This window comes from Passer domesticus, chromosome 4 (genome assembly GCF_036417665.1).
Source record: "Passer domesticus isolate bPasDom1 chromosome 4, bPasDom1.hap1, whole genome shotgun sequence".
Classification (NCBI taxonomy): domain Eukaryota; kingdom Metazoa; phylum Chordata; class Aves; order Passeriformes; family Passeridae; genus Passer; species Passer domesticus.
Window position 1 is genome coordinate 64,181,165 of NC_087477.1, and position 27,848 is coordinate 64,209,012.

Here is a 27,848-nt window from a genome sequence, read left to right on the forward strand (position 1 = left end):
ACTTTCAGTATTGTCTTAAGACATAAATTTAATTCCCCTGCTGTTAAAGCAGGCACAGAATACACCTCTCCAAATTCCTAGGAAGGTGGTCTAATATGAAGTATTAGGTAATAGGCCAAAAAGTACTGGTGCATCCCCTTTGGGAGAGTCACCATCCATCTTAGGAAAAGCTGAGACAGATTAGGTCCTGAGCAGAAAGAATTGCCTAATGGAAAAGGCAGCTAGAGACCTATCTCAGATATAGTGCCTTACACAATGGAGGGGTTTTGAAGATAATATGTGTGTGGCGTGATGGGCATTTTCAGAAATGCCACGCCTTCTTCACTGACGAACTGGAGATTTTAAACCCTGCCTTCTGAGAACTAATTTTTCCTCATGTCTCCCACAGACAACCACCTAAAATTTAGATCAGTTAGATTAAAACAGTCATCTTGACCTCTAGCATCTTTACATTTTCTTTGTTCTTTATTTTCTTTTGAAACTAATTTGAGCTTGAATTTTGAGAACAATGATCTTTTCAAGTTTCAGCATCACAGGATAAAGGCTTTAATGATAATATAACAAATAATTTCTTAATTTTCTTTAAAATGACAGGAAATATTTCAGGATTCTGCAAGTATTCTGCAACACCAGACACTAAGTGCATTTTAATCGACAAAAGCTCCATGAAATTTGAATAATTTTTCCCCTCAGCAGTCAGTATTTCACTCAGCACTAATCTGTAGTGAGCAAAAGAAAATTGCTCCAACATTTCTGGTTATCAGTTCTCCATGGAACAAGAAAGAAAAAGAGTGCAATTTGTGCTGGTATTTGTTTTTAGCATAAGAAAAAAAATCATGGCATCAGTTAGAGATGAAGTCTGGGCTCTCCTTCTCTGTTTTATATTCTCTAGTGACTTTTTGCTATTATGCTTCATGTATAAGTGTAAAGGAACATCTTATATTCAGGTACACCACCTACATAGATGGTATACACACACTGAACAATTTCATAGGGAATTTACTTGATTTTTCCTTTGTTTTTCTTCTTTAAATATTAATAAGTTCATCTTTTATAAATAGAGTATACAACTGCTCTCTAAGTATTGAAAAGTATTACATTTACTGTCTGAAGGTATAGACTTTCAAAATCACTACGTCCCTTGAACCAGTTAGAGATGGTTGTTTTCTTCAAAGTACCTGGCTACCTTTTTGTTATGAATAAATTGCTTTCAATAAATTGTACATTTGTCCTATTTTCTGCTGTTATAGTGCTGACAACCCTGCACAATTTCTTTCTTCTTTCAGTCATCTTAAAACTCAATGAGACCTCTATTTATTGAGGTTAGGAATATGAATTACATGCTGACATGCTTATAGTGTGAGAAAGCTTACTGTTTGACTTTTTGAAAAGACAGAGTTTGTTGTGCTCAATAGGTTTTCAGCAGCCTTAGAAGATAGAATTCTGTTTATCTAATTCTATGCATAAAAATCTTTCCTAAAAAAGTGAATATTACCTCAGCATTGTTCTTCATAATCTTAAATCAAGAAATAACAGCACATTTCTTTATGGCAGAACAGATAATTGAATGGCACTATGTGATTCTATTGTGATGTTATCCCTTTTTAGGTCATTATCTTCAGCAAGAGCTTTGCTGCTTTATCAGCTGCAATTTAAAATACAGGTGCTTTTAATGTTCTTTCAAAGGCTTAGCTGATAATATCAAGTAAAGTGAATTTGAGGTTTAGTGCAAATAATTCCTCTTACCTGAACAATCATTCTTTGAAAGATGCAAATCAAAATGAGAGTTAGAAATTGTGTTCACTATGTACTAATGTTCAGTTTTATAGTAATATTACTCCAGAATAAAACTTATATTTTTCTCTCAGTACCATTGCAGAGTTTCTCTGATGATACCATTAGTAACATACAAAAACATGACACTGACTAGAGAAAAAGAAAGACATTTTTTGTTTTATGTGTAAAAAACCCCGATGTTGTGAGGCTGTGCCTGTAGTGCAAAGAAAATATATGTATGGCTAATATTTTTGGCAGCACTTCATAACCTTCATGGGAACATCTTGGCCAGGCCAACTGTCCCATGTTCATACTACTGTCACTCAGCAGGGCAGCTCTTATTCTTTTCAGCTCCTAAGACGAAAGGTCTTGTACCATGGGGTACTGTCTGAGTCTCTCTACTTCAAAAAGACAAACCATTGCAGCATCCTTCATGCTTTGGGATTGAGTGATCATCTATGAGGAAGGTAAATTTTACCTTCACATATCTCATGTTCTGTATTTTAAACTGAAGCTGGATTATTTCACTTCGAGGTATCAAAAATGAGGAAAAAAAGCAGATATTTTCTTAGACTACTGGAATTACATCTTTTATCTTTGACATGGTATCTCTTTAATTGTCCTAGGAAAGCAGCTTAAATTTTTTTTAGCAATAGCATAACTGGAAATCATGAAATATGAACTGCTGAGGAGTGTCAGCTGCAACTGAAATGGGATTTGTTTGGAACATGTGAAATATGAAATAATACAAAGCACTCTGAAATTCATGCAATGAATATCACATTTGATTACCCAAAATTTATAGATGTTTCTTAAATGTTGTGTTTCTTTTCACTACCTGACATCTATTCCTAATATTTCATTTCCTCATATAGTTGTTGTGAATCAACTAAAATATAATTATAAAATATTCAATTAAGTCATCAAATCCAATAAGTAAATAAATATCTTTTTGTAAAAATTAAGAAAAAAAATTATTGGTCTGCAGTAAATAATTTTTTAGATCGTTCACTTAAGAGACAAAAGTGAGCTAAATTCAGGCTGCTTAATGAAGAACTTCCCTGCTTAATGTGTTATAGTCTCTGTTCCATGATTCTAGTTTCCCTACTTAGCAGTTTCTAGTCAGACCAGTACAAGTCTCTACTAGCTCAGGTTAGAATTAAGTCAATTTTTTTCACAGTATCCTATATGGTATTGTGTTTTAGTTTTATGTCCAAGGCTGTGTTGATTAATACACCAATGTTTTAGCAATTGCTGATTAGGGCTTACAGAATGTCAAGAACCTCTCTGTTTCTCACTCAGCCCTGCCCAGAGAGTGGGCTGAGGGTGGGCAAGAGGCTGGGAAAGAATAAAATCAGGGCATCTGACTCCAGCTAACCAAAGGAATATTGATGTCATATGACATGGTGCTCAGCAATAAAAGTACCTTGTGGAGGAGTAGTTTTTCAAAGATAGCTGGAGGACTGTCTGGTAATTGATCAGCTGATGGGAGGTGGTAAATGTCTTTAAATCACTTGTGTGTTGGTTTTTCTTTTCTTCAATTTTTAAATTGTATTTATCATGATTCATGGGGTTTTTGTTATTTTTTTCCCCTTCTGATTCTCCCCTGTATCCTGCTGGGGTGGAAGAGTTAGAGGGTAACTGGATGTGGATTTTGCTGTTGGCCAGCAAGGGGTCAGTTTACTGTGAATTCTAAGTCATTTGTTTCGGACTTTATTTTAATAATTCTGTAAGGCTTTGTAGGAGTCTAATGTCTTCTCCATGCCAAATCCCCAAAATATTTGAATCAAAGGTGTTAATCTTTCATAATTTCTTTTTATCAGTGATGTGAATGGTACAGGAGAAGCAGATTCTCATCTTTTAATTCAAGCACTGGGGCTTAATCCAGAGCAGATGAGAGCAGGAAAAATCCCCCTGTTCTCTTCTACCTCTGAGCTGAATGTTAATTTCCTGCATATTTCGGAGAATGCACATCCTGATCAGACTTGGAACTGTGATAAGTGCATATCTGTTGAGGAGAAAAATAGTCAGAAACATATTAGGTGTTTACTATCAAGTACTCAGCAGCATGAAAAGTAATTCTTGCAGGCTTATGACTATTCCAGACTTGGCAGAATTTGTTTTCAGATCTATATCTTTGCCTAAAACCTCGTACCTCCTGCCAAATTTCCAACTGGCCTGACTCTGCTTTCATCTTCTGTGTATTTCCTGCTTATGCTTGAGCAATGACAGGAGTCCCTTGTTCACGGAAGCAGACTCTTTTGTCCCCTTTGCAGGGGATTTTCCTGCCAGCCCAATCTGAAACCCCTTCCATTCCCTTCCCTCAATTTCTAAGGTCCCATTCTTTTGCCTGGTGGTGAGAGGGTGGGGACAACCACTGCTTCTTTTGAAGTGGATGGCGGGAGCATTTGTCTGAAGTATGGTAGAGTGCAGTTCCTGCAGAAAATCTCTTCCTCAGAGTCCCTAAGAGCTCTTAGTCCTTGCACTTCATCTCTCATCTCTGCCACTAGGCTGAGCACGTTTTTGGCCTGATGGCATCTCACAGAGCTGATCTCTGCTGCTCTCAGAGAGCTGTGCCAGACTCTGGCTCTCCTAGCAGCCTGAGACATGGATCCTCCATGCTCTTGTAATTGCTCCTTTGGGTCACTACCTCCTTTGTGGTGTGTGTAGAGAAAGAAACTTTTGTCTGAGTGAACACCATACCTGAGCTCTCTCAACAAGGGGGATGACCACCAACTGAGCTGATTGTTTGAGCTGACAGATAGATAATTCTTGTTTAAAAAAACCCAAACCAATAAAAAAAACCCACAAAAAAACAAGCCAAACATACAACCCCCCCCCCCCCCCCAAAAAAAAACCCCAAACATCCCCCCAAAACAGCAACAACAACAACAAAACTCCAAAGAAATAAAAAAACCAACACAAATCTTATCTCCCCTTATTTCCTAACAAAACTTTGGATCAAAATGTAATATTCAGCAGACTAATAAGTTTCATAAAATATCTTAAACCAGGAAGAAGGTAAAATCATCAATGCTGGAAAACACTAGTAATCCTGTCAGTTTTGAAAAGGACTTCTCATGAAATATAATAAACTAATGTTGCAATATCTATCATTCCAGAGACCCTTCTGAAGGCACTGAGCTTCCCTAGTTCAAGCACAGTAGTGAAGACTTATGCCCGACAATTTGTACCTTTCATCTGGAATTTAAATTTTTCTGCCTCACCTGCTCTTACAAGTGTAGATTATTATCTAGTTTTCTTTTATATTAAAAAAACCAAAATTACTGTTCTGAAGAATCAAGGATATCTTCCTTGTCTGAGAAATGTTGAGGCATCAAAGATTGTGCAACTTTCTAAGGGTGACCACAAAAATATTCAGCTATGGATATTTTTTTCAGTCTCCTTTTACTTTTTATTGCACAGACAGGTAAACAGAAAGTAGAGATTTTAAATTCTCAACACTGAGTTGCATATGCTCCTCATGAGCACAGGATTTTAGAGTTGGATTCATGATGAAAGCGTTGTGCAGCAATGATAAATTTCAGTGATAATATATAGATACATGATCTAAAGAATTTACTGTGATTATTTAAATGATACTGTCTTACTAGTGCCAATAACAGTCAGAGAATATTTCCAATATAACATGACATTGTATTATGGATAGAAAAGTAATTTCTACAAATACAAATACATTTGTAACTTCTACAAATGCAAGTTTTAATCTTGCAAGGAGAGCCACCAGTGTGGATCCATATTCCCCTTAAACTATAGTAAAAATATCTGGTGAAAAGTGTGAAAAATTATTGTTACATCTATTTACTATTTCAACACAGTACAAACACCTCCTTTGTAGTCTCGTTACATAGTGATTAAAGGATGAAAATAGAATTTCATTTGCAAGGTATTAGTATACAATGAATTTTTTGTAGTTGTCAGGGAAAAACTATAATTACATAGAAATTAATTTTTCTCTTCAGGATATTAAGTGACAATGTGTGCATTTGGATGGAAAGGATGGGAATAAGTTCTAAAACCAATGCTCTGAACAACAAACAGCTGCAACTCAATATGTAAAAAATACCAAGCTGAATAGTGTAAACTTCAGTGAAAAAGTCATCTCTTGAGATGCAATCTTCTTCCAAAGCTCTTGAATGATTAATGGAAATGGTATTTCACTTGTGGTTGTTTTTTGAAGTGGGTCAAGAACACATATGTTTATAACATACACAGAAATGATGTTAAATTTTAAAGCTATGAGAAATTCACAAGAGCCAGACATATTTAGGATTAAAACTTTGACTATGTCCACAGTACATTCCCCCTGTGCCTTCATAATTGCAATGTTGTTAAGGCTTGAAATCAGTGCTTTTATGTTACAAGTTAAAGATTAATTGAAAGTCTTATCTTTGAATTTTCTTTCTTTCTTAGGTTAAAGGCAAATCATTAAAACACTATGAATGCATTTCCTTTTCCTATATTAATTTGCTTTTATTAATGGGGAAGGGGAAGGGGAAGGGGAAGGGGAAGGGGAAGGGAAAGGGGAAGGGGAAGGGGAAGGGGAAGGGGAAGGGGAAGGGGAAGGGGAAAGGGAAGGGGAAGGGGAAGGGATCACAACAAAACATTAACTTTCAGTATATCTCTTCTTTAATTACTAGAATGACTTGAAAAACATAAAATTATTGGTTGCTCTTTTGCTATGTGAAAACCAAGGGACATTCATCTTCGGTAAAAGAAATGTATTTAGCTTTCTGTATTGGACAGAAGGTTCTGTCAGACCAAGATCAATTTCTGCAGCTGCCTGCTGCAGAGGAAGAGAAAATCCTTTAGACAGTGCATCTGAACACCCAGGCTATTTCTGACAACAGATACTGCTCTTTCCCCAGCTTTTCAGAAATTTTCAAAATACAAGTTTTCAATAAAGTTTTCTATAGACTAGAGCAGGACAAGAGAAAGGTAGAAAATTCGAGCTTTAGGAGAGAAGAGAAAAAGATCCTTTAAAACTGGCAGAAGTTTAGACATTGCACAGCTCAGTGTCTAGGCTGGGAGTTGTTCAACATATAAAACTGTTCATAATTAGTTGACAGGTGAGATTAGATTATGTATATAAAAGTACAAAGGATAGATGTTTGTAACAAGAATAGGGACCAGACCCATCAAGACCTCCTTGCCACTTTTGCAATCAAATATGAAAGGGATATTTTAATCATTGTGCAACAGTTAAAATGCATTTTAAAAAGTCACCAGATCAGATTAGGTCTGGAATAAAATAAAAAGCTACTACATAAGAACTCTTGATGTAGGTCTTGCTCACAGATCATTATTTTCTCCCATTCTGAAACAAATATGCTCTCCATGAATCGTGTGAAGCTAATGAGATTTATGAGTGCTCATCAGCCTTAAAATTAGGCTAATTACATCTTCATAATATTATGAGGCCTATAGACCCCCTTTTTCCACCTAAGTTTTGAAATTTTCATTTCAAAATGAACCAAAAAATCATATTTCCTGGGGGTTTTAGCTCCTTTCCCTTTTATGCTTTCAAAATTTACATTTGTAATGTTAAATATCCGTTTCAGAAGATGTTGGATCAAAGCCCCATATATTTTTTTTGTTTTGGATTTAGTGTTATCTTGAATATTAGAAGCTTTTATCAATGTCAACTCCCAAATGATTTATAACTAACAAACAACTATTAACCCCCCCCCCCACTAGCTACGGCATCAGAATGATCAGCGAGCTTGACACTAGGTGGCAGAAAAGACAACTAGGAAGACCCTTGAGCAAACTATCCCTACCTCTGTGTTCTGGTGTTTTGCCTTCCAGTTTAACACCTCCTAACACACAGGCAACAAAATCAAGGAGTTAGTAGAGCAAACATGCTAATTGCAGCACAGACTTCCTACACACACTGTTGAGAGTGACTATATCTTTTAATGCTCATGCTAGTTGTTTTGGAGAATGAATAACACTCTGATTGTCTTTGAAGGTATGAAAAGGACACATTGATTAAAAATTTGTTTTGTTAGTAGTTTAATTATGAATATAGACATAGATACATGTGAAATAATTTTTATTTCATAACATATGAGAAACAATGTCCAGCTAAACCCTTTTGTTACATAAATATATATCTTGCTGTATAAATATATCTGTATACTTATATATATGTGTGTGTTTGTTATATCTATTGGCCTCTAGTCAATGTATTGGCTAATATTCTAGGAGCTGTTCCCCAATGCATTCAGGAGCAATGCAATTCCAACTAAGACAGTCAGGCAAAAAAACACCAGGAGGCCTCTGTGGATGAACAAGGTCAAACTCAAACATAAAAATGAAGAGTACAGAGGATGGAATCAAGGACAGATAGCCTGGGATGAGTGTAGATAGATTAACTGAGCAGCCAGGGATCATAATACAAATGTTAAAGACCTGATAGAATTAAATCAACCCATGAACATCAAGAGGAAAAAGAAAACTTCTATAGTTATATTGGTGATAAAAGGAAGATTAGGGAAAATGTGGACCCCCTCTGTAAGGAAATGGAAAACCTGATTACTCAGGAGATGAAGAAGACTGAGTTACACAATGACTTTTCTGCTTTCTTCTTCAATGGCAAATGTCCTAGCCATGCTGCCTGAGTCAGGACACAAAGTGAGGGACTGGGAGAATGAAGAATCTCCCACTATAGCAGAAGACCGAGTTTGGGACCACCTAAGGAACCTAAAGGTGTACAAAACCATGGGAGCTGATGAGATGCATCTCTGGGTACTGAGGCAGCAGGCAGGTGAAGTGTCTAAGCTGATATCTGTCATATTGGGGAATTTTTGATGGTTCAGTGAAGATTCCACTGACTAGAAAAGGGAAAATTTTACCCCCAGTTTCAAAAAGGGACAAAAAGAAGACCCAGGGAACTACAGAGGCCAGTCTCATCTCCATGCCTGGAAAGATCAAGAAGCAGAACCTCCTGGAGAGTATGATAAGGCATGTGTAAAATAAGGAGGCGATTGATGAGAGTCAAGATGGCTTCACTAAGGGCAATTTGTGCCTTCTGAATGTGGTGGTCCTCTGTGACATGGTTTAAGGCATTGGTGAATATAGGAAGGAAACTGATGCAATCTGTCTGGACTTTTGCAAAAACATTTGACACTGACATGACAACCTTGTCTGTAAACTGGAAACACAGAATTGACAGATGGAGTATGTGGTGAGTTAGGAATTGATTGGATGGATGCACTCAAAAGACTTGCAGTTAATGTCTTGATGTCCAGGTGGAGACCAGGCATGGGTGGTAATCCTCAGGAGTCAGTGCTGGGGCTGGTGTTGTTTAATGTCTTTATTGGTGACGTGCACTGTGGAACCGAGTGCACTTTCAGTGCTCAACAACACCAAGTTTTCTGGTGCAGTCAACAAGAGGAACCTTGACAGGTTTGAGAGGTGAACTTGTGCACTTTTCAAGAAGGCCAAGTGCAAGGTCCTGCAGCTGGGTCAGGGCAATCCCAAGTACAAGTAAGGGGTTGGCTGAAGAAGGGATCAAGAGCAGCCCTGAGGAGAAAGACATGGGGGTATCAGAGGATGAGAAGTTCAAACGTGACCTGGCAATGTGCTCTAGATATAGAGATATAGATGGAGATACACTGAAAAGTTTTAGCTGGGCTTTCTACAATATTTTTATTGAATGGTTATACAATATTTTATCTCTATGGCAGTGAAAGTGTCTGTCTATTGCTTCCTTTTCTATTATTTTCCAAATTCTGAGATATCTGTTGAATATTGTGAAAGATCTTCCATAAGAATATGCATAAATTACATAATTAGGTCCTATGAACAGACCAAGAACTTTGCTATAAGCTCAGAGAAATACCAAATTTGCTAATATAATAAAAAATTTAGCACTAACATTAGTAGATATATTAAAAATATCAATCAAATTATAAAGGAAAAAATTTAAAAGGAAATTACTTCCAGATTATTTAGAATTTTTTTTTTTGTTGCACTAGGAATGCAAAGTTATTAGTCGTAGGGGACTAAGTCTATAATCTGATTTCCAATTCTTAACAAACTGTTGGGTAATAAACCTGTAATGAGAAAACAAACAAATTAAACTGTATGAAAGGACTGATCTTTCAATAGATTTTTTATTTTAATGAAAAAAACTATTGAGTAGAACTTGAATTTTCTTACCCTTTTAGTTTTGAAGACACCTAAACACATATAATATTGCATCCTTTTTAGCTGTCAGCAAAACCAGTTGAAAAAGCATCAATGATAATTGAATTTGTATAAAAGATATCTATCCAAGTGATCTAGGACTTTTTCAAAAAGATACATAGCAAATAGAGAGCACTTTGACTGTGGCCTTGTTTTAGACAGTTAAAACTGAAGATATTTGAAAGTTATCTAAAAAATAATGCCTTCAATTTTCACTTTTAATTAGCTGTTGAATATCAGGAATACTGTGAATGGTAATTCATAGCTAAAATCACTGTGAAGGTCAGACAGAACATAAACCAAAGACAAAGAAGAGGTTTTCTCATTGTTTAGCATTATGCATTTCTGGACTGAACTCATTACGAGAAACATCAATCAAGCAAAGGTATTTATCCAGTGAAGCTGAATGCATTTTCTGCATTCTGATATTAATTAGGTTGAAAATATGTTGCATAAGGAAAAAGGTAGAAGCTCAGAATATACAGTCTTGGGCTCCTGCTGTGCAGCTTGCAGGATTCTAAGTCTCTGTATCCATTTGTAAAACTAAACCAAGCTGCAGATGCGGCTCGCTTTAATAGCACTGAATTAGTTATCTCCACAGCCAGGACAACTTTTCTCCATTTCTTCCTTTATGCTGCATGTGCCAACAGTGTCATTGTCTGCCACAGGCTTGCTTTACAGCAGATTGTGCTGTTTTGCTCTTATGTTGCATTCATTTTGTCTTCCAAGTGGAAGTGGTACTAATGCATTTCTTAGGCACTTACTATAAAAACAATTTGTCCTGTTGGCAGTTTCAGATGCTCAGGAATTCTATGTACTTGTCTTCACTTTGCAGATCATCTTTTTTTGGCACTTAAATATCACAGGAGGAACTTCCTGACTGGAGATAGCACTTACGGTATTACATGAGCTGTGCATTCTTTTTGGCTCTAGGGCTACACTTAGAGACAAGCATTTGGCTCTAGCAGGGAAAACAAAAATGAACAAATTACATCAGCAGAAAAATTCAGGTCAATATAGTTTTGAGCTTCAGAAAAATCACTTGATTTTTACTACCCCTGATGAGTACTATGGGTCCAGTATATTGGTTGGCTTTTTTTTTTTTTTTGCAGTGCAGTCCTATACAAGACTACATTTATTTTCATTAATGTTTACTTCCTCTTATAAATATAGTTCAGCTTTTAGTTCTGTTCTAAATGGTTTTAATTATAATTTCATTGTTAAATAGAACTGATATAAAAAAATGACAGTTTTTTGTCATGTTCCTAATGAATATAGATCTAAAAGGATGAAATAAGACTGATTTTTACAGCCAAAACTTTCAATACAAGTAATTCTTATTTGATAGCATATATTTTGAAATTAATAACTTTTTATTCTGTGATAGTTAATTAGGGTTGCTTCAGAAAGGAAATTAAGTACCTGCCCTATACTGAATACATAGATGAACACTCTTTTTGAGGTCCCTTGATTTGAGAGCACTCCTCAGTATTAATTTATCATGAGAAAAGGTAGAGAAAAAGTCATGAAAATGTATGCAAGGCATAGTAAAACTTTCAACTTTTCTATGTACTATGCTCTTTTTGAGATGCTTAATTTCTAATAAAGCAGAAAAGTTGAAAGTAAAACTGCAGAAAAGCAGTACTTGCAAAGTGAATGTTGGTGATACAACACAGCCATCTCCTAAGAAAAGCATTCCAAAATTAGAGCTGGAGGATGTGCAAAATCAAGGGGTGGGAGAAGAAAAACAATAACCTTTCTAAGGAATATGATGACAAAGCTGGATGTAAAATTCATGTGAAGAATAAACCAATATATATTAATAAAGGGTAAAATAAATTTGTACAGAATCAAATTAATCATTTGCATCAGACTCAGTGGAAAAGATATTCCACTGTTTTTCATGTTCCTTTGTATGTAAAACAATATAATATATCTTACAAGTAGGAAATAATAACAATAGCAGTAATAATAATAAAGGAAAAAAAAGTATGCTGTCATTATCCAAGAAGGATATTTAAATAGCAGTTCTGGAAAGAAAGGAAGATGTTCTGGAAGTAACTGCAGACATATGGCAGACACATGGCTGAATATCTATGTCTGTACTAGTACATATGTGTCATATTGTCTTTCTCCATTTGCTAAGATTTTGGTCCTTGGTAAACTCAGCCACTTGCTCAGAAAGGAATAGCAGCTGAAAAAAACAATGACAAGTGTATTGTGGAAACATCTCACAAGGTCTTCCTAGGGAGCAGCTTCATAACATATTTGTTGGTATATACTTAAATTCGGCATATACTTAAAGTTGGTATATACTTAAAATGCGAAGTCCCTAATCATGAATTATTGATGCAGGAGTGCGGTGAATTTCACAGAGGTGAAAGTTAAGCTAGTATTGTAAAATACGAATCAAGCTTATAAATGAGTATACTAATATTTCTATTTCCCAGAAACTCTTTGCTGTGCTTTAGGAAGGTTCCTATTTTTATTCTGTTTATTCATTCCCTCAGTCCCTTAGAGAAATGTAGAATGGATTGTCCATTCAATAAAGCTGTGTGAACCCAACTACTCTTTGAATCCCTAAATAAATAGTAATTCCGAACTTCACTTTCAAGGGGTATGCAGTCTTCATCCCTGGGTATATCATAGGCCAAAAGACATCCTGACTCTGCTTGTTCTGTTTCAAGGATGTGTAAGAGACAGGAAATTTGGAAACCCTGAAAACCCTCTAATCTATTAGTTCATATTATTACTGACTGATAACCAGAATTCTCAAGGTTAATTCTGCTTTTCAGTATCCTTTTGCTTGGTGGTACATTTAAGTGATATCTTGTGGAAAGTTGTTACTTTGATCTGACAGTAGATTTTTGTTTTCATCATATATACTGGCCTTTGACTACATAAATAATAAATGCAGCATCAGATGTATGTAAGAGGGATTTAAAAAGTGGGACTTCAGAGTTTACACTGTGAATGAGGCGGAAATTAAATAAGTTAATACTTTACAGTGGAGCTTTAAGCACCATTGTCTTGGTAGCTGTAATAGCCTTTCCTTTAGAAACTCAGTCAGGCAGCTGGAGATATCAGTGTTCTATTGATTTAGGAAGAAAATTTGAATGTTCAAACTTCAGAAAAAAGAGAGATATAAAAAAGTAATGAAATTTGGCAGATTTCTAGAGATTACATTAGACTTAGAATGCCTTACAAAATATAAAAGTATCTTTTCTTATGTCTTCTGGTATACATGGTGGCTACCAGTTCCTCTAAAAACTAAGCAGAGTCATTATGGTTTTAATGGCTGGGTTTTTGTTTGGGGTTTTGCTTTAGTTGTTGTTTTTTTTGTTGTTTGGTTGTTTTTTTTTTTTAGGTGGGAAGGGGGTTTTCACATAGAAAAGCTATTTTTTAAGTAGAGACTCATTAACAAATATAACCTCCCTACTAAAAATATTTTTTCCAATAGTTCTGTTATGCCCATTGCCAAATTTTCTAAGCAGATTAGACATAAAACATGTTTTAAAACATAAATTTTATTCATATTACTCAAATAAACTGTTCCTGTCAGATCTGCTTCTGTGCATCTCCCATAGCTGGATGAATACATGAAATATTAAATACTTAGTATATTTTGACTTCATGTTTTACATCTGCAAAGTGGAGATTTAAATAAATTAGATGTCTTGGACAGGATCACAGACAAAATACTGACAGGCCAAGGAATAGTGTTCAGAAGGTACTTTGGTGAACCAACAGGTATTTTTACTGTGTGTTTGAATGACATATGCATTGTCTTGCATTTGACAATTATTACTGTTACCATTTTATGAGTAGAACCTATATTTTATAGCAAATAATAAAGGCTCACATGTGTTCTTTTTAATTCCAGATGACTATATCATATAACCATGCCCCACAAAGCAAATTCTCCATATCAAAGTAAAGAATTCAGCTGTTTCTTAAGTGCTGGGCTTAAGCACTAAAGTGTCCTTATCCATTCATTAATTTCTTATTGAATTTATAGAGTTAATTTTGTTATGTAGGTGTTCTTTTTTAGTAATTTATTCTTTTTTTTGTTATATCTTTATTTGAAGAATACAATTATGTTTTAACTTCCTCCTCTGAAATCTCTCCATCTCTCCTAACCCTAACTTTTATGAACCAGAAAACATTTGCTATCAAACTCTTCAGAGTCAATCAATCAATTGATCTTTTTTCAGTTCCATGGCTTTAATCTTAAGGTTTTCTACTATTGCATTTTTCAATTCTAATATATTAAATTCAATCTAACAATAAAAACATACTGTGAAGATATTTAAAGAAAAAAATATAGCATTACATAGCATTGAGTGTTTTTGCTCAATATATTGTGAGTTTTAATTCACTTGCAGTTGTAGCTCAAAGTATTTCGGTGAAAGTTATTGGAGCAAAATATTGAAACAAATTTACGAAGTACATAATACAAGTCAGGAATATTAGCATATTTTTAGCTCTGCTACTGTTCACTCTATAATAAAAATATTTAATACTATGGCCTAAAATATCTAAAAGCAATGAAACAGCACAAGAGGTTTCTAAATTGGCTCTGAATTTTCTTTTAATCTGTTGAAGTTAGCCTGAAGATAGAACTTTGTTTATGTTATTTAATATTTATAAGGGTAAACTAACTTCATAAAGTAGTACATATTTACATCTCTAAGTAAGTGCTCCCAGTAATTAGCTAATTGCATTACTAGGGATTGCAAAACATTCATGAAAAATATTTTCGGCACATCCAGTGATTTACAAACTGAACCTGGACTTCATATAGACACAGTATACCTATTGTGAAATAATGATACATAATTTTTATGTGGTTATTCTTTGTGCAGAAAGCCTTACTGATATCAAGTATCTAAAAGTAATTAGTTACCACAGCACATCTCTAGAATTTTCTTCCATGCCTGCAAAGTTAGCAATAGTGTAACAATATTGTTTCCACTTTTACTTACATTGTAACATTATTCAAAATAATGTCTTCTGAAAGTTTTATTCAATCTGGATGCTAGAAGCACAGAATAAAAAATTTCTTGTATCAAGGAGATACAGAGAGAATCTTGTACCTCTCACATTTATTCTGGGGCTTGCACAACAGAACAAAGAGGTTAAAAATGAAAATATTTTCTAGATTTTATGTTCATCCATAGAATAGTTTGATATTATATTTAAAAGCACTGATTATATCTCATTATTGACAGCAGTTTGAGATGCTAGAAAATGTCAGATTTCTTAAATAGTACTGTGACCTGTTCTAAAGGTCTGTAGCTCTACATCTTGTGTTTATGACAATTCACTGACAAAAAGGCAGGTTACTACTGCAGGCACATAGAGCATGGATGCAAGTGTGAAGAAAATGGTACAGTTTTCTCAGAAAATAGAAGGATTAAAGTTTTTCTAAATAAGGCTCTCATGCTTTATTTTCTGCCACAGTGCTAAAAAGGCCTTTTGCTGAAGACAGGGGAGTCAGCTGGTTTAGTAAGTCTGCAGATCCAGATTCTAATCATGCGTAGAGTTGGTTATGCATATCTTCCAAATCCACACTGATAAGCTCCAACAAGCTTCTTTCAGGGATTAAAGCAGATTTTAGGATTATATATACCACAACTGTTTGAGGAAGAACATTGTAACTATGAGAAAGATATGAAAAGAGTGACAAAGAACTTTTTTGAAAGCTGTATTAGAATATTGCTTAAAGTTCAGATAAATATTTGCAAATAAAGTTCTGCCTAGGGGAAATAAAAGATAAATTAAAGTAAGGAATGACTATAATAATAATATCATTCTCTAAAGTATATAATGCCTTGTATAAATAAGAAAACCTCTATATCTCCATTGGAAATAGAATGCAAACATGAAATGAAGGTACACATATCACCCCCAACCTTGTTTTTTAACAAAAATACAAAGATTTTATTGTTCTAAATTATACTACCACAAGAAGTTGATAGGAAATCATAAAGATCATGTATAGTTTTGTTTTTTTCTCACTTTGTCTTAAAATATACTGCCATAATTTATTGTATATGGAAATAAAAAACTGTTGCTGAGAGTGTTCCACTCCCCCCATCCCATTCAACAGTGACATTTGATTTTTATTTGAGTACATTCGGGAAAGCCTCTCTGTTTGACCAGGTCAGTATCTAATATCAACTGAACAGTTCAGAATGCACAATTTTTGCCCTCCTTGGAATTCTGAAATATATTCATGGAGTAATATACTTCTGTTAATGAAGTTTATCTGGAGCAAAGGATTAAATCTATAACTCTGATTACTATACTCTAGTAACCATGGAGTACAGACTGAGTATTAGCAGCCATTGATTAATGAAATTTTCAGGTAGCTGGCACTTGGAGCTAATGCTACACTTTGAATGTAAGAAGTGTGGGTTTCATCTTGTGATGAAAATTATCAGTTAGCAAGGAGCAGACCTCTGTTCTTGTCCTGTTTTACTTGTTCTGTTGTTCCCTCTTGTCTTTTTTCCTTCTTCATGAAAGAGGTCATATTCAGTGCTTTGGGTGGAGTGTTACTCAATGTAATATCCTTGTTTTATCCATTTCACACTAGCAAAATCCTACTCTGATTTGGTTTGTTGACAGCCTTGGTAATCTTAACACTACCTGTTATGCTACCCATGACTTCATGGTATTTTGCTGCCTCTCAACAGAGTATTGAATTTATGTTCAAAATGGGTTGGAGAACTGAAGAGGTAGAATTATCCTATTTTTTGTGACTGGAACACTGAGATGCATTATCTGATAAATCAAAGACTGGTTTGAATATCTAGAAACTTAATTTTAAAGTACTTAGCCCTTCAGTTTGGGCTACTGTTCGCAGTATCTTCAAATGCAGCTACAGGCATCCTGTAGTTCATCTGGTAGCCATTCATGGTATTAATTGCACTCTGAGAAAATGAGGAACTCAAAACCTGCTGCATGAAAAAAATGGTGTAAATGGTGTGATTCAAATGTTATACTTTGTTTCACAAAGTTTTTGCATGTCCAGACTCTGGCAATTTCAACTAGAGGAGAATCTTGATCCAAGTAGCTCTCCATGTTCCTTCCTTTAAATGAACACACCAAAAGACATGAAAGACTCTCAATCTTTAAAAATTGATTATTTAACAAAAACATAAATTAAAACAAGGTAATCCCTTTTGTAAAAAAAAAAAAAAAATATCAGATGTTCTCTGAGAAGGCTTTAAGCAATTACTTGAGAAGGCAATATTACCTGAGAAGGCTTTAAACAATTCTCCTTTTTCTACACCATCTCCCTTTTTCTAGCTTTGCTTTTGAATCAAAGAACTCCCTGTGCTCTGGGTCAGAAAACTCCACAGATTATCTCTAGGTCTTGCATAAGTCTGACTTTTGCTTCTACCTAACAGCAAACCCTTATCTTGCAAAAATTATCTTGCATAAGTTTGGCATTTGTTTCTACCTAACAGCAAATCCTTTGTTTAGAAGAAGGTCTCAACCTGTCTTATCCTGAAGGCTACCCCTCAGTGCCTGCCTCACATGATATTTTTCAAGCTCACCAAATGCTCAGCCTAAGATTGCAGTCTTCCCTTTCCTCTAAGCATTACTTTTAACTAGGAAGGCAGCAACGTGGACAAGTAGTCTTTCCCCTCTTGTTCAGCCATCCCTTATAGGCAGAATATATAATCACAGAATAATTATGAATGCAAAAGGCTTTGAAGATCATCAGGTGCATTAAAGTGTGCCATAAAGTATGGCATCTACTCCAGGGATGGTGATTCCACCATGTCCATGGAGAACTTCCAATATTTAACCACTCTTTCAGTAAACAAATTTTTCCTAATATCCAGACTTAGTCTCTCAACAGGCATACACATGCAATGGACTGTCAGATAATTCAGTTCATCATAGAACTGTAGAAATCACAGCCTTCCAGGTCTTTGAGTTTTTTGTCAACAAAATGTGAATAAAAATCTCTTTGACTTTCATGGATAATTTCAAGGGTACAGAGTCACTGTTTTTTCTCTTTCGTTTTTTGGTCATTAACCTTTTTGCCTTCTATCAGTTTTCTCTTCCAGCTCATCTTATTTCATTCATTTACTTTATTCTTTCACCTAGGATAGCTGTGTCATCACTTAGGCTTCATACAAATACATTGACTCCTCACAAGTCATCCCAGTTTCTTTTGTTCTGTTTATTCTCAGATCTTTCCTTGTCATTACTGTTTACTATCACAAGTTTTTGCTTTCTGTCCATCTACTGACCTTTTCTCTTTTAGTTTTTAGTTTCATGTGGTTTCTAATAAAAAAGAGCCTAAGAAGGTGAGTTTCCTGAATTCAGTACCAATATGGCTATCAGGAGTTCCAGTCACTAGTAATTTTCTGAGGAAAGATTTGGTTAGTCCTATCTTGCTTATCACTATCCATTCTGTAATGAAAACTTTTTAGGCTCTTCTACCTTGAGCAGATTTAAAGATGTTAATGGGATAACAACAGACACATTCTTGACAGACTTTGTAAAAATCTCTTTTCCAAAATGTCCAGCATTGTAAATTGTAATACAAGAAAATAGTATTTAATTTTGTCTAATTTTCCTTTCTTGGGAATAGCAGATATGTTTGATTGAACATTTATGACAGAAATGCCAAAAAAGAGCAAAGCATTCCATCCTGAGTTGTTCACTTAGCTTGGAAAATATGAGTTCAGACCATTTAACATGTGCAAAGTTATAATTAAAATATGAACCATGGCCAACCTTAATAATAGGTGGTACCAACAGTCCTGCTCAAAATCTTTATGATGTTCTTGTTGTCATGGAAGCAATTGTTCCAGAACAAATTCTCCTAAGTCTTTATTCTTTGACAATAAGACTAATATTCTTCATCTAAATACACTTGTGTTTGGCTCATTTTCTCAGGGTGAGAACACCAGTGTTTCAGTTCTCATCAACATAAAATATCTTAAAAATATGTATATTCTAGACATGCTATGGAGTAAGATTTGAAGTATGGAGAAGTGAAGTCTCAACATAGAGTGACTAAAATCCATAATACAGACATATATATACATTATATTTTGGTAACATATAATGATTTTAGAAAATGGAGTAGAAACAACTTCATAGGTATAGTTGCAGTTCCTCCTACACAATTGTTATGGTAAAGTATATTGAATACCATTAGATTCTGTGTAGAGACTGGTGCAGGCTGCTGTGAGCTTGTTTCCTTTATTTTTACACCTATGTACATCTATTGTACATTTATACATCTATGCTAAAGAACATTATTTCTTCTGGTATTTTGAAAAAAAATGCCTTTGAGGACTTTGGTGCTCCTAAAACTTCTTCAGTAGTTGCATCAGAACTGTACAAAAAGACATAAAATTTTTCTTGATAGATAAATAAAGAATAAATAGAAAAATGTAAAGAGTACATGAAACTTAGTTTAAATAGAATAATACTTAAGATTTTTATTAATAATTATTGATTATACAAAAACTTTGATTTATAGACTTGAAATATTAATTAATTACCATCTAACACTATATAAGCAACTTTGATTGTTGAATACAGCAATGATACAGTTCAGTTTTCTCTAACTCTAATGTTTAACATTCCTTATACCATGCTACCAACAGCAGAAGATATCTTTACTTGCCAGCAAAGGAGAACCAGAAGCAATAAAACCAACATACATTGAATCCCTTGGCACCAAAACTTTTCACTGGTTTTCAGAAATGCTGCACATTTCTAGACAAGATCTAACATAACATACCTATTGCAACTTCTAGTTTTACTTATCAACAGGATGAAAAAAATATTTTCTAATTTGCTGGTATTTCAGTTTCTGTTACTGACAGTTACTCTACCTGTGAGATATACCTTGTTAATTTTATAGCAAATTTCACTGCTATATTTTAAAAACGGTATAATTTTACATTTAAACACCTCCAAGAAGTGGTTTTTGAGCCTTTGTCCATTTTTCCAGTGCAGGGCAGTGAATGACGGGCTATGTGTGGGACTGAGCTTCCTGCTGGAGTTAACTCACAGCTGCTTAGTCAGGTAAGAGTCTGCATTAGCTAATATTTTCTCTGCAGAAGTCTCTGGAAGTTGCTGCTAAAGTTGAATATTCTTAGGCTGGATGCCAACAGAAGAAAGTAAGAAGATAGGATTTCTGCAGGTATGCAGTGAATATGGTACGGTTCTCAAATTTTCTACTCCCATAGCAGCATCAGTTGAGGCTGGAGGGGCCTCTGAAGGTCGCCTCCTCCAACTCCCTTACTCAGGTTAGGTCACTAAAAGCTGTTTTATTAGGACCGTGTTGAGATGGCTTTTAAAAAGATCCAGGGATGGAGACTCCAGAGCCTCTTTGGGCAAATGTACGAGTGTTGTGAGAGACTAAAGATTGATGTCAAGATATTTTGGGGTGCATGTGTGTGGGGGAAGAAGCAGGTCAGGCCTTAACCTGGCAAGGCAGTGCCTTGCTCTGCAGCCCCCATCCCTAGAACCTGTATCCCAGCCCAGCAGTGCCTAGTGCCTGTCAATCCCTGGCATAGCAGAGGCAATGCTCCACACCTGCTTCTGGAGCCCCTAATCCAGCTCATGAGTGGCCAAATTCCTACCTGAGGGATGGGCCCAGTAAAGCCCAAGGGTATTGAAAGTTGAACACAAGGCAAGCACATGTCTTTACACTACCTCCTCTTTTTTTTTTTCTATCTGCTGAAACACTGCTGGAACCCAGGAACTGGTAGCTATTTGTGCCCTTTTCTATGTAGTTTCTGTCTTTATCGCCTCTTTTTTCATCTACTTTTCTCTTCTTGGAATTTTTGAGTAACTTACAATCAAATGGTCCTGGAGTTTGCTAAGATGAGTGGGCTAAATTAATACTTTGAGAAGGGTTTTATGTTGATTGAATGCTGCTCTAAGCCTTTGTCAAAATCCTCTGACTTTCCAAGGTTGCCAGAGAAGTTATTTTTGTTGTTTTGACATCTTGAAGATATCTTGTCAGTATTTCTTCCATGTGTCTAACTCAGAGTACATGAACACCCATGAGCCATTTTACAAGTCTCACTGAGCAAGTTTTTTGGGGCTTTACATGTGCTCAGTCACAGTATCAAATATAATACACAATAACAAATACACTCAAATATGATAGAGTATGGATCGTACTTTCTGGTTTTGCCTGGGTTAGAGTTGATTTTCTTCATGGTAGCTATTGTGGGGCAGTGCTTTGGATATGTGCTGAAAAGAGCGATGCCTTTCAAAGTAGCACAGTACTGTTAGCTCTTATACATAAAGTCTCACACTATCCATTGGTTATAATGATTTTCTCTTTTTCCCCCTCTCCATGTATATTTGTAAATTTTAACATGTTATGAGCAGAAAATGGTTCAGTCTCTAAACTCACTTAGGAGGTTAGTAAAGCATGTAAGAAAAAAAGAAGACCAAAATCACCAAGTAACATGTTATCAATGTAATAAGTAATCAAATAAAATTCATTATAGTAGCAAGGTTCTGTTCTGGTTCCAGTTACTCAAAATTTCTTCCAGTGTCTGCAAAAATGAAACTCAGATAGGTACATACTTAGTTTGCTGCAGCCTGAAGGTTTGCAGACAGGAACTTGTGCTGAGTCCAGAGCTCTTTATGTTTCTCAAAGGTTCTCTTGTAGAAATAGAATGAAGTAGACAGGCAAGCTGAGTACTAGTTGATTCCTGCTATAAAAGAGGATTAAAAGTTAGGGTGGCCTCAAAAGCTAGTGCCACCAGCAAAGTAAAACTGAAAAAAGGAGCAAAAAAAGCTGCTGTATAAATTGAAAAATCCACTGGATAATATTACTTTTGATACTAGAGTATAGGTATCATACTTCATAAATTGCTCATTATTGCTGACTTCTAGTAGCAAGGTCACTGTAATGTACTCAGTGTCTGGCCACTTTATTCACTTTTAACAATGCTAGGAAAAAACTTAAATAAGCTGCTATTGCAGCTGAAAAGCAATTTGCCACAATATCATCTAAAAAAAAAATAGGGAAGATTTCAATTAATTGGTACTGCAGTTTTATGCTCAAATAAATTTTGGGACTGAGGAACACTGTATAGTAATTCAGAAACAATTTGAAAATAGATAGAGCAGATGTTACACTGACCTCTCCCTATTGGAATGTGATAGATAGTTTGGTTTATCTTTTTTTTTTGGCAGATAATATTACCTCTAGGGAAATCATTATCAACAGTGCATCTTTAAGCCATGTGTTGTCACACACTGGATATCTGTATTTCTTTGGGGGGAAAAAATTAGTTCAGTTGAAAACAAAAACTGATTTTGATACTGCTGCTGGCATATAACAGTACAAAGAAGTTAATTCATAAATGTACATAAATAAAGATATGGTCCATCAATAAGAAATTACTCAGTAGATGTTTGAATTGTTATTTTTAAAATAAATTACCATCCTCCTTTACAATACATTTACTGACAGATCCAAATCATAATTCTAACATTAAAAAGAGAAATAAAAATGGATTGCAGTCCTAATGAAAAAAATATCCTATATATTCTTACTCCAGAACCTCTTTGGACTTGTGAATTTGCATCTGAATTGAGTTCCTGTCTGTGGTTTCTCTACAACTTTTGAGTCTTGAATAAAATAGTGATCAGATGTCTCATGAGTTTTTTGGCTGTCTGGCTGATGTCAAAGCAATGTGTGTTGCATTTGGAATACACAATAATAAAGCACTAATGGAGACACATTTGCACAGCTTTGTGGATGTCTTGCTCAAAAGTTGCTTTTCTCTTTTTCTGATACGTGTTTGTTAGGAAATTGAAATTGCTATTTCATATCAGAAAATATTGTGCATTGGCTCACAATATTTTAAATAATACTTTATTATTTCTTTTAATGATTTTCTATTTGATTGTAACTGAGCAACATCTTCCAGTCAATAGTCCCTTTAGATAGAGTAACTTACTTTGTAAGTGGATAGAACTGATTTAAGACTGCAAGTTATTAATGTGTTTAGCAACTTCCATTTATAAGAATTAGATTTCTATTGCCATCATTGAAATAAATTTCAGTTTTTCTGGAAATGTTATACAATTTCTTCAATCTTGACTAATCTCATTAATGTTGTATTCCTAGAAAACATCATGGCCTTCCTCCATATCATCTTTGTCATATCAGTATTGAGTACATGCGAGTATCACAACAACATTCCTCATGCAACATTTTGGACAATCCAGTTATTAGCTTTTTCATCATGCTGAAAATCGATAATTTATTCTTACACTTTATTTTCAATATCTAAATCTGTTTAGAATGCATTGCAGTATTTTACCTTTCTTCACATGAGTAAGAAGTTTCTACAAGGGACTTGCTAAAGGCCTTTTTGGAAGGCCTTAAAAATTACATGAACATTTCCACATTACATTGCATTCCCATTTATCCACTATTTTATTAGATTAGAGGGGTCTGAATTTCCTTTGCAGTAGCCATGCTGTTATCTCCATCTCTGTTCCAATTTTCAGAGTAACAAAACACTGCTAATGGTAGAATTCTTTATTCTGTGTTAACAGGGAAGCAATTTGTAAAGAAAATTTGTAGCTTCTGTCCAAAGACTAGCAATCTTACCTAGCAACCGATTTATTTGCATAGACTAACTGTGCTTTACCTGACAGTTGGTGGTCATTTTGTGCAATGGTGATGACACAATAATTCTTAAATCTGGAAGCACTTTTCCTGAAAGTGGTATAGGAGTTTAGGGGGTTTTTTTGGGGTGGTTGGTTGGCTGGGTTTTTTCCCTGGGAGGGAGGGGGGAAACTCAACTGCAGTTACAATGTGAATATAAAATATTCAGTTGGCTTTATGAATAAAACTGACAAAATCAGAATGAATGCAAAATCTGTTTTTATATCACAAGACAATTTTCAGAATTTACAATGACTTTCAAATTGTTGAATATGTGTCTCCTTCTCTCTCTTTATTCAAAATTTGCTTTTTCATACCAGCCATTATCAGAAAATATAGCCTATATAGGCAACCAGTATGATGCAGCCAATCTTTATTATTGTCTCTCTTTAATTTGTTTCTCTTCTTTGATGATACACATACTTATACATACATATTTTTATACTTATTTTCACAGGTGATTGAATTCCAAAGAACAACCATCTGGGATTCAAAGTAAATTTAATTAATGGAGAGTTTGTAATTTCATCCTGATATTTGTGTAGTTTCTTCAATGATATTCAATAATATTAATTCTTCTTCATTAAGTGTGGTTTTATATTTTCCCAGGGTATATCTGTGTTGGGAAAGAGCCTGTATTTGCACTCTGAAATCTAGTAGCTAGAGAACCATCTAAGATATATTTGGTACTTGAGCTCACAGTAAAAGACTGCATCTTAAATTAAACAGAATGCAAGAATTTTTTGTAATTCTTAGCACTTTCAAGGTGAAAGCTAACTTCTCATGACTTTGATGCGTGTCACAGGATCTTGCTAATGAAGCAAGATCACTTGAAGAAGGTCTAGTAAATTAGAGTAAAGGGACACTTCCAGACTCTGAAACTCTGCTGTTCATAATTTAAAATTGCTAGAAAAATCCCTGAAATATTTTTGCTTTGTGAAATGTAGCAGTCCTAGGCACAGCCTGGAAACTAATGTAAGTCAGATAAAAATCCCTGAATGGAAGACACCTATTTTGGAGAGTAACAAGGTTGAAAGTAACAATGTGAAATATTTCTCTTGCTGGCCTCAATATGAGAAAATCCCATGTTTTTTGTGGTAGTGTGGACATAAATTCACCTCTGTGTCTTTTAAATACCAGGAAGCAGCCTGTTTCTTGAACTGTCAAAAATATTCCATTTAACTAAATTTTAGGACTGTCTGCTCAAAGGAAAATAATTTTTAAGAATTAGCTAATGCACATTTAGCCACATAAACCAGCCGAAAAATCTGAATGCATAATGTGCTTCTCCTCAAGTTTCATGTGGTAAATTGGTATGTGTTTCATTGGACATGGAGAAGAAAACTACATGAGTACTTCAGCCTTTGTAATTGTCTCGCAGTCTCAAAGTCTTTGTAATTAATTTCTCACTCTGGAAGTTATTTGGGTTAATAACAGTTTTTTTCTCCCTTTGCACTTTATTTATTATTCTTTTATCCAAATAAGAAGGTGCTATCTGTATTTCCAACAAGCCACATTTTTCTATTTTTTTATTTGAAAGTACTAATTGCAATCTTATTTTGAGATTTATGGCAGTCATTTAATAACTGTTTATCCCTAGCTGAACTATTAACAAGTTAAAAAGTCATTGTGAGAAACAGTGCTCTTCCTCATTAGCAAATGTTCAAGGATTTTGTAATCTGCCCACTTAGTGCTCAGTGTTAACATAGGCCTGTAAATCATGTTTCTATCAGTTGCATGAGTAAATTAACAATATACCTCAGAAAAGACCAGAGGTAATGGTAATCATGATATTGGCACAAAAATGATTGAAGGAATTTAAATTGTTTTGACTGACATGATTAAGACATTACTTTGCTTAATTAATGATCTCTAGTAGAGGAGAATTTTTATTTTTCTTTACATGCTTCCTAGATACCTAGCTGCAATTAAATTTTTAATAAACAGTTTCTATATTTATATCTGCTTGGGTGCTTATGTACCATTCTTGTTACATGAATCAAGCCATATGAAAAGTTATATTTGTTCTCTCTAATGTCTCCAAAAAGTGAAACAAATGGTTCTTAATAATAGTAACTCCTGAATATTTCTTTAATTTTCTCTCCTGAAAAATAAATCAAAGACATTTACAAAGGAAAAAAAAAGTTTTCTCTCTTTAATCTCTGATAGAGAAATCTGTAGGTCATTAAATAAAAAAGGATTGACACTACTTATATGACCAAGTAAAACTTGCTGTTGATGGAGTTGGACATTACACATTTGGGTCACAACTAATTACTATATATATGGCTCTAACTACCGTCTTTTATACAGGTTAGAACACTTTAAATGCAAGAGATGCGTTTTAATTTTACTAGCAGAATTCTCTTAAAAGTGTATATGCCTAACCACCTGTTTTAAGTGGAGTTCACCCATTTTTTTCTGTTTTGCATTAAGTAATTAAACATTGATTGGCCCACTGCAGAAAGCAAAAAGTGAGTTTGATTCTCCAGACTTGTTTTTAAACTATTTGCTGGCTGAGAAAATGAAAAGTGTCTGGGAAAATTAAAAAAAAATGACACAAAAAGTCAAATAGTTGATGCAGATTTCTAACAACTGGTTTATCAAATAAGTAGGGATAAAATAGGCACCAAAGCACTGGCTAACTTCCCCAAATGAGAGGAAGCCTACTATACTTGATAGGTAAATATGTAAGCATGGAACGTTTTTGAAAAACAATTTGTAGTTTGATGTTCCAATTCTGTGTAACTAGTTCTCTAATATCTTTTATGTATCTAGGTCTATTTTTTTCAAAAATTCAGTACTGATTACAGCATATATACCTGCGTTTACTTGCTAAGGTTTTTTACACATATTTTTAAATTATCTAATTGGGACATTTTATAAGTTAAACCCCCAACATATCTGTAAAAAATACAATATGTGATGCTTATGACACAATGTAGTATTTTTCATAAATTACATTTATTAAATAGCATGCTCAATATATTTTACAGTCTCACTGACATTCTTTTCCATTTAAAATTCAGATAAACTCTATCAGTTACTGCAAACATCTTCAAATAATGGCTGAACAGCTGATAGTAATTTTTATGCATGAGCTGACCATTAATTAGATGGATTTTTCACTCATGGGAGACAGAGCTAGTTAATTTGTAAGAGTAATTATTCTGTCTTTGGACTGGGAGAGTTAATCTCTTTACTGATTTTTCAAATGTTATTATACTGTTACACAACCCAAAATTTAGAAATTAGTATACTGTGTGAAGTAAGAGGTCCATACCATTACATATATCTCTGTATGAGAAGAAACATACAGTCTCTCTGAATTAACCAAATGAGCTAACAAATTACAGTGGATAATTACAGGCATCTAGAGATGTGAGACTACTAGCAATCAGACACTTGTAATGCTAAGAGAATAATTACATCTTGTGGTTTGCCTGGGAAAGGATTAAAAGATATTCCAGCAATCTGTAGTATTTTGATTTATTTTAGTGCTCATCATTATGATTATCTGGGGAGCAAGGGAAATAAAATATTTTATTAGTCTTTCTAGAAAACTATAAAGTACTTTCAAACAAGGTATCACTTAGTGAATATGACAAAGAAATTAAAAATGTGAAAGTAGATGGAAATGAGAGAACACTCCCTTAGCTTCAACTTTTACCTTAAACTTCTTATATAGAGGGTTTGTGATAAAAAGTGGTGACCTAGAACTTAACCCACCTATATGATCAAGGGAAGCCAGTTAATATAATCCTTTTGGATTTCAGTAAAGCTTTTTGACTTTCATAGGAGCCTTCAGAACAAAATTTCCAATGCACAGCTGGATGAACACATGGATGGCTGGCTCTCAGGTGAGGCACAAAGGGTTACAGTGAATGGGGTGACATCAGAGTGGTGACCTGTCACTAGTGGAATTCCACAAGGGCTCTGTCCTTGGCCCTGTGCTCTTTAACATCTTCCTAAATGTCTTTGATGCATCCCATGACTGGAAGTAATACTGAGCAAGTTTGCAGATGATGGAAACCTGGGAGGAGCTGTTGACTCCCTCAAAGGCAGGGGGACTCTGCAGAGAGACCTCAACAAATCAGGGGCTGAGGAATCACTGACCATGTAAAATACAACAAGAGAAAGTGCCAGATTCTACACCTAGAATGGGGTAAGC

The 27,848-nt window shown here is 34.8% G+C and overlaps 1 long non-coding RNA gene across 1 annotated transcript; it reads right to left on the bottom strand.

Moving 5' to 3' along the window:
- Positions 1 to 10,828: 10,828 nt before the first annotated feature.
- On the bottom strand, positions 10,829 to 27,542 carry LOC135299419 (uncharacterized). Its single transcript, XR_010361402.1, has 3 exons — positions 27,407 to 27,542; positions 21,577 to 21,704; positions 10,829 to 10,951 (listed from the first exon to the last, which is right to left on the bottom strand). It is a non-coding gene; the product is annotated as an uncharacterized LOC135299419 (long non-coding RNA).
- Between the last annotated feature and the right edge of the window lie 306 nt (positions 27,543 to 27,848).